Below are 9,864 nucleotides of genomic sequence, written 5' to 3' on the forward strand. Positions count from 1 at the left end.
ATTCCTGCACAAACATCATGACCAAGAAGCAAGTTGGGGAGGAAAGGGTTTATTTATTCTGCTTACATTTCACACTGCTGTTCATCACCAAGGAAGTCAGGACTGGAACTCAAGCAGGTCAAAAAGCAGGAGCTGATGCAGANGNCATGGAGGGATGTTNCTTACTGGCTTGCTTCCCCTGGCTTGCTCAGCCTGCTCTCTTATAGAACCCAAGACTACCAGCCCAGAGATGGCACCACCCACAAGGGGCCCTTCCCCCTTGATCACTAATTGAGAAATGCCCCACAGCTGGATCTCATGGAGGCATTTCCCCAACTAAAGCTCCTTTCTCTGTGATAACTCCAGCTTGTGCCAAGTTGACACACAAAACCAGCCAATACAATTGACCCCTTGTCAACTTGACACACAAACACATCACTAGTAAGCCTCAACCCTTAGTTTCTTATTCATCCCCAAGATCTAAATAACTTTAAAAGTCCCACAGTCTTTACACATTAAAACTTCAATCCCTTTAAAATGTCCAATAGCTTTACAATTCAAAGTCTCTTAACTGGGGGCTCCACTAAAATATTTTCTTCCTTCAAGAGGGAAAAATATCAGGGCACAGTCACAATCAAAAGCAAAAATTAAACTCCAACTGTCCAATGTTTGGGATCCAACTCATGATCTTCTGGGCTTGGGTCACTTCTCCAGCCCTGTCCTTTGTAACACACAGCTTGTCTTCTGGGCTCCAGCTGCCTGTACTCCACTGCTGCTGCTGTTCTTGGTGGTCATCTCATGGCACTGGCATCTCCAAAACACTGCATGACCTCTTTAGTCGTGGGCCATCAATTGCAACTGAGGCTGCACCTTCACCAATGGCCTTTCACAGTGCCAAGCCTCATGACCTCTTCATGCCTTCAAATCCAGTACCACCAGTTCAGTCACAGCACAAACTACAACCTTGGCTATCTCTGGAACACAGCCTCTGTGCTCTCAGGAAACACTTCCCAGAAGATGTCACCTCGATGATACTGGTCTCTTCTTAATCACTGCTAATTTCTTAGCTCCAGCTAATCAGCATCAATAGTCCCAATAATGTAAAGGTTTTGCTTTAGTAGTTCTGGTATCTTGTTAATGACAGCTGATTCTTCAGCCCCAGTTAACCAGAACCACAGCCTCTTCACAATCAAAATAGCAATAGCCCTCAAATGAGTCTTTAATCTTCCCTCTGAAATTTCACAAGCCAGGCCTCCATCTTCTACACTGTTCTCAACATTATCTTCCAAGCTCCTACACAACATCCCACAGAGTTCTTAACACTAAATAGATCTTCTAGCACAAAGTTCCAAAGTCCTTCCACAGTCCTCTCCAAAACATGGTCAGGTTGTCACAGGAACACCCCATTATGCTGGTACCAATTTGTCTTAGTCAGGGTTTCTATTCCTGCACAAACATCATGACCAAGAAGCAGGTTGGGGAGGAAAGGGTTTATTCGGCTTACATTTCCATACTGCTGTTCATCACCAAGGAAGTCAGGACTGGAACTCAAGCAGGTCAAAAAGCAGGAGCTGATGCAGAGGTCATGGAGGGATGTTCTTACTGGCTTGCTTCCCCTGGCTTGCTCAGCCTGCTCTCTTATAGAATCCAAGACTACCAGCCCAGGGATGGCACCACCCACAAGGGGCCCTTCTCTCTTGATCACTAATTGAGAAAATGTCCTACAGCTATATCTCATGGAGGCATTTCCTCAACTGAAGCTCCTTTCTCTGTGATAACTCCAGCCTGTGTCAATTTGACACACAAAACCAGCCAGTACAGATGATAAATAATAAAAGATAGTAAATTGTATAAAACAAAGGAGAGTAAAGTTCTACCATTTATGTGAATCTGTTTCAAGGTCTTTGTCTTGTATATCAGATATGTTATTCTTTGACTCTACATGGTAGGGTTTGTGAGCTCCACTGGAGACTTAGTGTCTTGGCTACTATTGATTGTGGTTTTGTACTTCATCTTATCACCTGGGTTTGGAAAGATTGTAACTCCAAGTGTCTGTAATTGGGCTTGCCTTTGTTAGGTGAATGTTTTGTTCTTTGGTTTCTTTTGCTTTCACTTTTTCTTAAGAGAGTATGGTGGCTGTATGTTGCTTGGGAAGGAATTATTCTTGGATCCTGATACGTGTGACAACTCAAGATTCCATGTAAAATAAGTTTCTAGATATTGAATGCTGACAATTAAAATGTAGATGGGGGCTGGTGAGATGGCTCAGTGGGTAAGAGCACCCGACTGTTCTTCCGAAGGTCCGGAGTTCAAATCCCAGCAACCACATGGTGGCTCATAACCATCCATAACAAGATCTGACGCCCTCTTCTGGAGTATCTGAAGATAGCTACAGTGTACTTACATATAATAAATAAATAAATCTTTAAGGAAAAAAAATGTAGATGGGATTAGGAATGAGAGGAGGGAACATGGTATTCTATCAGGTATTGCTTAGACCACTGAAATTAGGGGCAGACAGTGAGGAGAGGCAGACAGGAGAGAACATGGTATGCTTTCAGGATCTGCTTAGACCACTGAGAATAGGGGCAGAGAGTGAGCAGAGGCAGGAGCAGCTGGTCTGCTACAGAGCTGGGATGAGACAGGGGAGAAAGATTTGGAGGAGAGGAGAAAGGTGGGGGTGGGGGTGTGTGGGGGAGGGACCTGCAGCTAGCATTCCTGCTTCTCTGTCCTGAGTCCTGACTTATTTTTAGTAAGAACTAGTTCAGGATAAACTCATTTAATTGGACCACTGGAAGAGTTCTGAGTTACCATTACTGCACAGGCCAAAATAACTCATTACCTGTTATTAAGTTCTTCAGTAAGCACCACAGCTAGTGCATATTAAATGTGTATGCTAATATGTCTCCCATTATTATTTCAGTCTAAGTTGAAGGAACACATTTGTCTGTTCGCTTTATGTGGAGAGGAAAAGATTTGACTCTGATCAAATATATTTGAGCATCACTATTTATACAAATGCTTAAGTCCAATCATCTACCTTAAATCAACCCACTGTGTTCATTTCATCTATGTAAATATTTAAAGGGACTTATTATTGCTGTATCTACAATATTTCATATACCCTCAGATGTATCAAATATAATCAATAATTTATATGCTTCCAAACCTGATATAGGAACAACAACACATCCAAACAAGGCCTAAGGACCTTCGGTCTCCCTAATCCATCTTCAGTAAGGCATCTGCCGAGTAGGAAGAAGGTTCAGACCTGGGAGAGTCTTGGGGCATTTACTTATAGATATAGCTACAGTGTCAGTTTCCCATCCCATTCTTGTGATATTTTTGTCAGAAACTGATCAAAACTTTATTTTAAACTTCCAGGGTCCATTTTTGTCTTCTGCTCAAGGAAGCCATCCTTTCTCCTGTCCACTTTCCTAAGGACCCTTGCTTCAAGCTCTCATAGACCTCTGCACTTGACCTCAGCTCTGTCTTTTCTTTTTTTTTTCTTTTTTTCTTTTCTTCTTTTTTAGAATTTATTATTATTCTTTAATCATTTTTTTACAGTCCAGTTGTTATCCCTCTCCCAGTTTACCCTCTGACTGTTCCTCATTCCATTCCTCCTCCTCCTTTCTCTAAGAGGATGCCCCCACCCCCAACCCCACCACCCTACAAGAACTCCCCATTCCATGGGGCTTCAAGTCTCTGAAGGATTAGATGCATCTACTCTCACTAGGGCCAGACCAGGAAGTCCTTTGCTATATATGTGTCTGGGGCCTCAGACCAGCTAGTGTATACTGCCCTGTTGGTGGCTCAGTGTCTGAGAGATCTTAGAGGTTCAGGTTAGTTGAGACTGCTGGTCTTCCTATGGGGTCACCCTCCTCAGCTCCTTACAGCCTTTCCCTAATTCAACCACAGGGGTCCCTGCTTCCATTCATTGATTGAGTGTAAGTATCTGCATCTGACTCATTCAGCTGCTTGTTGGGCCTATTGGAGGGCAACTATACTAGTCTCCTCTCAGTAAGCACTCCATAGCATCAGTAATAGTGTCAGGCCTTGGAGCTTTCCCTTGAGCTGGATCCCAATTTGGGCTGGTCATTCAACTTCCTTTCCCTCAGGCCCTTCTCCATTTTTGTCACTGCAGTAATTTTAGACAGGAACAGTTCTGAGTCAGAGTTGACTGTGGGATGGGAACCCCATCCCTCCACTTGATACTCTGTCTTTCTACTGGAGGTAGACTATACAAGTTCCCTCTCCCCACTGTTAGGCATTTCATCTAAGGTTCCTCCCTTTCATTCCTGATAGTCTCTCATCTCTCAAGTCTCTGGTACATTCTAGAAATTCCCCCTACCTCCGACCTCTTGAATTGCCTGTTTCCATTCTTTCTGCTGACCCACAGGGCTGTACTCCTGTTCTTTCCTCCCCTCAATACCTAACCATATTCCACTTTTCCCCTCCCTGTCCCCTCTCCCACCCAAGTACTTCTCTCCCTTTGCCTCCACCCCCCATATTTCTTTCTTTCTTGTCTTCTCTTTCCCTTCTGTTGGATTGTTTTGTACAACACCATTATGAAAGTTTTTGCTTTATCTTACTATTTTCATTTTGCCTGTTCTTTTTTTAAATGAGAGTCAGAAAGAGAGCAGATCTGGAGGGGAGAGAAGGAGGAACTGGGAGGAGTAGAGGGAGGGGAAACTATAGTCAGGCCACATTGTATGAGAATAGAATCTATTTTGAAAAAGAGCAAAAGGAAAAGTATTGAAACATGGAACAGTAAAGACATGAGAATTTAATTAAAAATTAATTAGATAATAAGAAGATGCTTAATTAAGCTAAAGTGATAAAAGAAAACCTGAAATATAAAATTAAGAAAATCTCCCAGTAGACAATATTAAAAATCAAGAACATAGAAATTATTAATAGTGATGATCAGTTTATGATGCTTGATATTTTAAATAACAATCACTGTGAATGAAAAAAAAATAAAAGGAAAGAAAATCAATTAAAAATAAATCTCTCAGATCTCATACAGAGCTGGGATCCACAGAATTCAAAATCCTATTTGTTGTATTTTTTTTTTAAAAAAAAAAACCTCTTTACAAGATTTCTGCACATCAGAAAATATAGTTTCTCTATATGCAAATAGGACTCCTACCATAAAGGAAAACATTGATATTGGTATGAATTTTCCAGTAACAGTACAGAGAATATAAATAATAAAAATGTATGCTTAAACCAGGAGATTAATCATCATATCCATCAAATAATAAATCTAATGAAAGTATAAAAATATATCCAAGAATCCAGATATGCCCTTTAAAAGGTCATATGAGAATTTAAATAAAGATTTCAAAATACAGCAAAATATTGTGGTAAATAAGGAATAGAATTAAGTCACAAAGAATGAAGAGAATTAACTTATAGTGTCAAAATTAGGTTATTCCAATGAAGCCATTAAGAAATTTCAACAGTGTAAGCATCTATATCGTAATTTATATGTTTTTTCTTCCTTAAAATTCAAGTTATAAATGTACTATATAAGTCTATTAGAAGTTGAAGAGGTACCCCTAAGAGTTCTGCATCTGTATCTTCAGAAAACAAGCAGAAAGAAAGAGAGGGGGGAGGGGAGGGAGAATGGGAGAGGGAGAAGGTGAGGGAGGGGAGGGGGAGAGAAAGAGAGAGAGAGAGAGAGAGAGAGAGAGAGAGAGAGAGAGAGAGAGAGAGAGAGAGAATTGACTGGGCCTGGCTTGAGCATCTAAAAATTCAAAGCCCACCCCTAGTGACACACTGGCTCAAAAAAACCACCATACCTTCCCTACACATGGCCACATTTACTATTAGTGCCACTCCCTGATGACCAAGCATTCAAATCTCTGATTCTAGGGGTGGGGGCCATTTTTATTCAAACCACCACAGCTATATAATGTTGAAAATGAGGAATAGTTATTATTGCTTTCCCTTATGAAGGTTTATAATGAAAATAGAACAACAAATGTATAGTATGGAGAGAAAATAACACTAGGGAATAACACTATTGCAGCCAAGTCTTGTGTTAAAAAGAAAATATAATATTTAAGATTAAGATATTTCAGGTATTATCTCCCTCTCTGTACTGGGTCAATAAGAAGGTTGGCCTCATAACTGCACAATCAGACTCTAACATCAGAAGAAAAGCCCAAAGAGTTCCCAAAGTTTCATCAAACTGCTGCTGATGTTGTTGAAAGGAAGTGAGAATCCTTGCCAAGCTGACATTCAAATGTAGCAGTGTCTACATGGTACTGGATTATAGACATGATATATAATTTAAGAATGAGTGGTTGTGGGTTTTACCTCTGCAATTTCAGAGTGCTGTTGAGAGCCAGACAAACTGTGGTGGTGCTGGAGGTTTTATGAGAAGGCCCTAAGAGGCTAGGGGGCTGTAAAGTCCATTATATAAAGCTATGAAAGTGAAACTTATGTTTCATTGGTGACTCCAGTCTTCCAGAGATGCCAGAACAATGATATATCTTTCAGGGAAAACTGGAGACAGGAAATGGAGCTAGACCGTGGGAGCCATGTGTGTTACAGGCAGCTGGAGGGTCACAGCTGTCTAAGGGAATATGGAACATGGTTGCTACAGGATTTGGAATTCATCCTGCTGGGATTTCATCTTGCTTGCTTTCCTCACTATGTTCCATTTCTCCCTTTTGGGATGTTAATGTCTTCTCTGTGCCACTGTGTGTTGGATATATGATCTGCTTTATAAAATTATTTTGCAGGGCATCACAGTCAAGAGATGACCTTGTTGGGGTCATGTTTAATATGTAATCATGGTGTCTGTGTTGTCCTGACTTTTATTATAATGCTTCTAATGGCCTTTACAGTCAGTAATAAAATACTTTGCTAATGTTCATGTTCTTTCTGTATACAAATTTAGAAGCCTTCAAACTATGCTAAAATTTTAAATTTGAGATATCAGTGATCTAAGTGAATTAGTCATTACAATAACTGTAAACATAACAATCCTTAAAATCTACCTTTTGCTTTATACATATATTTTTGTGCTAAGATAAAACTCACAGTTTTTAATCTTTAGTATTACAAAAGGAAAAGTTGAATACAGATTTTCTTCTGAATTTTGGATACTTTCTTTCCAGTCTCACATACTTTAAAATTATATATCTGACACCTCACGTTGTGACATCTCAAAATTCAAACATGTATTTTATACTCAAGCAGGAGGTTTCTGGCAATGCAGCCAGGGTTCTTTTACCAGGACTTATTATTTATACTTTGTTTGACTGATAATGATGGTGTGCTGGTACAATCTGAAGACAGCATAGCCAACAGAAAGTCTTTGATTCAGAAAAAAAATATAATTACATGGTCTGTATTCCAAGAAAACTAGATATTTTTAAACATAAGTAGAAAAATTAGCTTAAATAATTATAAGCCAGGGTGTTTCACTTTGTAAAAATTTTTCTCTTGCTTCAAATTTCTTGGCCAGTATATGACACAGTTTCTTTTAAAATGTGAAATGCAGTAATTCAAGTTGTTGAATTATTCTTCTTTAGACACCTGGTCTCTTTGATAGCCTCTTTCTTTGGTGGCCTCTTTGATGGCCAACACAACTGTGGATGGAAAAATGGATGGCATGTCCTGTGTTTGTCAAGAAATGCTGAACAATAGGAAAGAGAATACATACATAAAATTAGGTATTCTCACCTTATCCTAGCTTCTGGGGAATCATGTGATGAGGCAGGGCCTGTAGGTAAAATTTTTGAGGAAGAATTACAGTATCAGTTACGTTTCAAAGTAAGATTTAGGTCAATTGAAATACAGGATACTAGAATTTTATCAAAGAGGCTCTATAGGACATGCTGAGGAATTTTTATACATGGATTTAGTTGAAATATTCATCAATATATCTAGGATTTGGGGTGTCATATAAGCTATCATGTACCACGCCACAGACTACAAAAACAGCCAGTCGACTATTAACTATAGGGTTCCATGGTCTAAACTTTCTTTTCTCTGACTACAAGAATTATCTCAAAACACCCTGTCATTTATATGTAAGTTCTCCTTGAAGGATCCATTAGAAAATGCAAATTATGGATATTGTATATACTTCAAGTTTATATGTGTGCTTCTCAATATTCTATAGCATAATATAGTTGTTATAAATATTGGCAAGCATTAACTTAGTACACCTTAATGGAAAATTATACAATTTTACTTTATCAAGGTATCCTCTCATGTCTGTAAAGAATGTGTGTTCCTTGAGGTAGATTCAACCTTTTTTATGTTTGTTCATTATGTTTAATATATATGAGGAAAAGAAAACTGCATGAGGGGCAGTTTTTGTAGTTGGACAACCTACTTAGCTGGCTTTTTATAGCTTGATTGGATAATCATTATAATAAATACATTTCCATCAAAAATAAACCTTATAATAAATACACTTTACAGTTAACAAAATAGCCATGGAAATATATGTATAATATATTATATGTGGTTTTATGTAAATGAAGTTATAGCAGATAGTTCTACATAAAGCCTGTTCATTCTCAAATTGATGTGTAGGTTTGGTTGTCTATATTAATATATTTCAATAAATTACCTGCCATTTTCATCTCTTTTTTGTTTGTTTTTGTTCCTTAGATTTCGATCTTACCTTTCTCTTTATTTTTGCTATTTCAGTTTTTTTCTGGCCAATTTAAAATTGCTTAATTTATATTTAGAGTTTTCTCCTATTTGAGTTGTTTTTTATTAGTCACTTCGCTTAATGCTAAAAATTAATTCTTATATTTATGCACTGACATTTTGTGACTGCTATTTTGGTACAAGTTAATCAGAACCTCATTCTCATGAGTAACTAGTAAGTTCTTAAGATTTACAACATCGACTTTCCAAAAGTCAGGGCTAGTGTTCATTACCTTCAGAAAGGGGAGAAAAATGCCCATTTGTCTAAATGCAATGGATCTTATAGTTTGCTTTTACTCCTTGGGCAACTAAATATATGAGCATACACACTGATTTTCCAGTTACACCGTTACAAGATAAACAGGCATTCTTCATTATTTTGATTTAGATATTTATTTAGATATGTGTTCCACTCACTCTTCTCAACTAAGTAAATGGATCCTCGTCCATTTTAATCAGAATCTTTAGTAATTTAACATCTGTTGTAATTTAAATTATTCCTTCTGAAATTTGTTGAATTTCTAGTCCTCTCTACCTGTGAGTGTCTCTATAACTCCTTCCATGGGTCATTTGTTCCCCCTTCTAAGAAGGAACAAAGTATCCACCTTTGGTCTTCCATCTTGATTTTCATGTGGTTTGCGAATCATGTCTTGGGTATTCCGAGCTTCTGGGCTAATATCCACTTATCAGTGAGTGCATATCATGTATGTTCTTTTGTGATTGGGTTACGTCACTCAGCATGATATCCTCCAGATCTATCCATTTGCTTAAGAATTCCATAATTTCATAGTTTTTAATAGCTGTATAGTACTCCATTGTGTAAGTGTAACACATTTTCTGTATCCATTCCTCTATTGAAGGACATCTGGGTTTTTTTTTTCCAGCTTCTGGCTATTATAAATAAGGCTGTTGTGAACATAGTGGATCATGCATTCATATTCAAAGAACTCAAGAATTTAGACTCCAGAGAAACAAATAACCCTATTAAAATTGGGGTATAGAGCTAAACAAAGAATTCTCAACTGAGGAATATCAAATAGCCGAGAAGCACCTAAAAAAAATGTTCATCCAATAGCTGGCTGTGAGCATCCACTTCGGTGTTTGCCAGGCACTGGCATAGCCTCACAAGAGGCCGCAATATCAGGGTCCCTTCAGCAGAAGCTTGCTGGCATGAGCATTAGTATCTAGGTTTGGAACACAGGG

The sequence above is a fragment of the Mus pahari genome, chromosome 15 (assembly GCF_900095145.1).
Source record: "Mus pahari chromosome 15, PAHARI_EIJ_v1.1, whole genome shotgun sequence".
Taxonomy (NCBI): domain Eukaryota; kingdom Metazoa; phylum Chordata; class Mammalia; order Rodentia; family Muridae; genus Mus; species Mus pahari.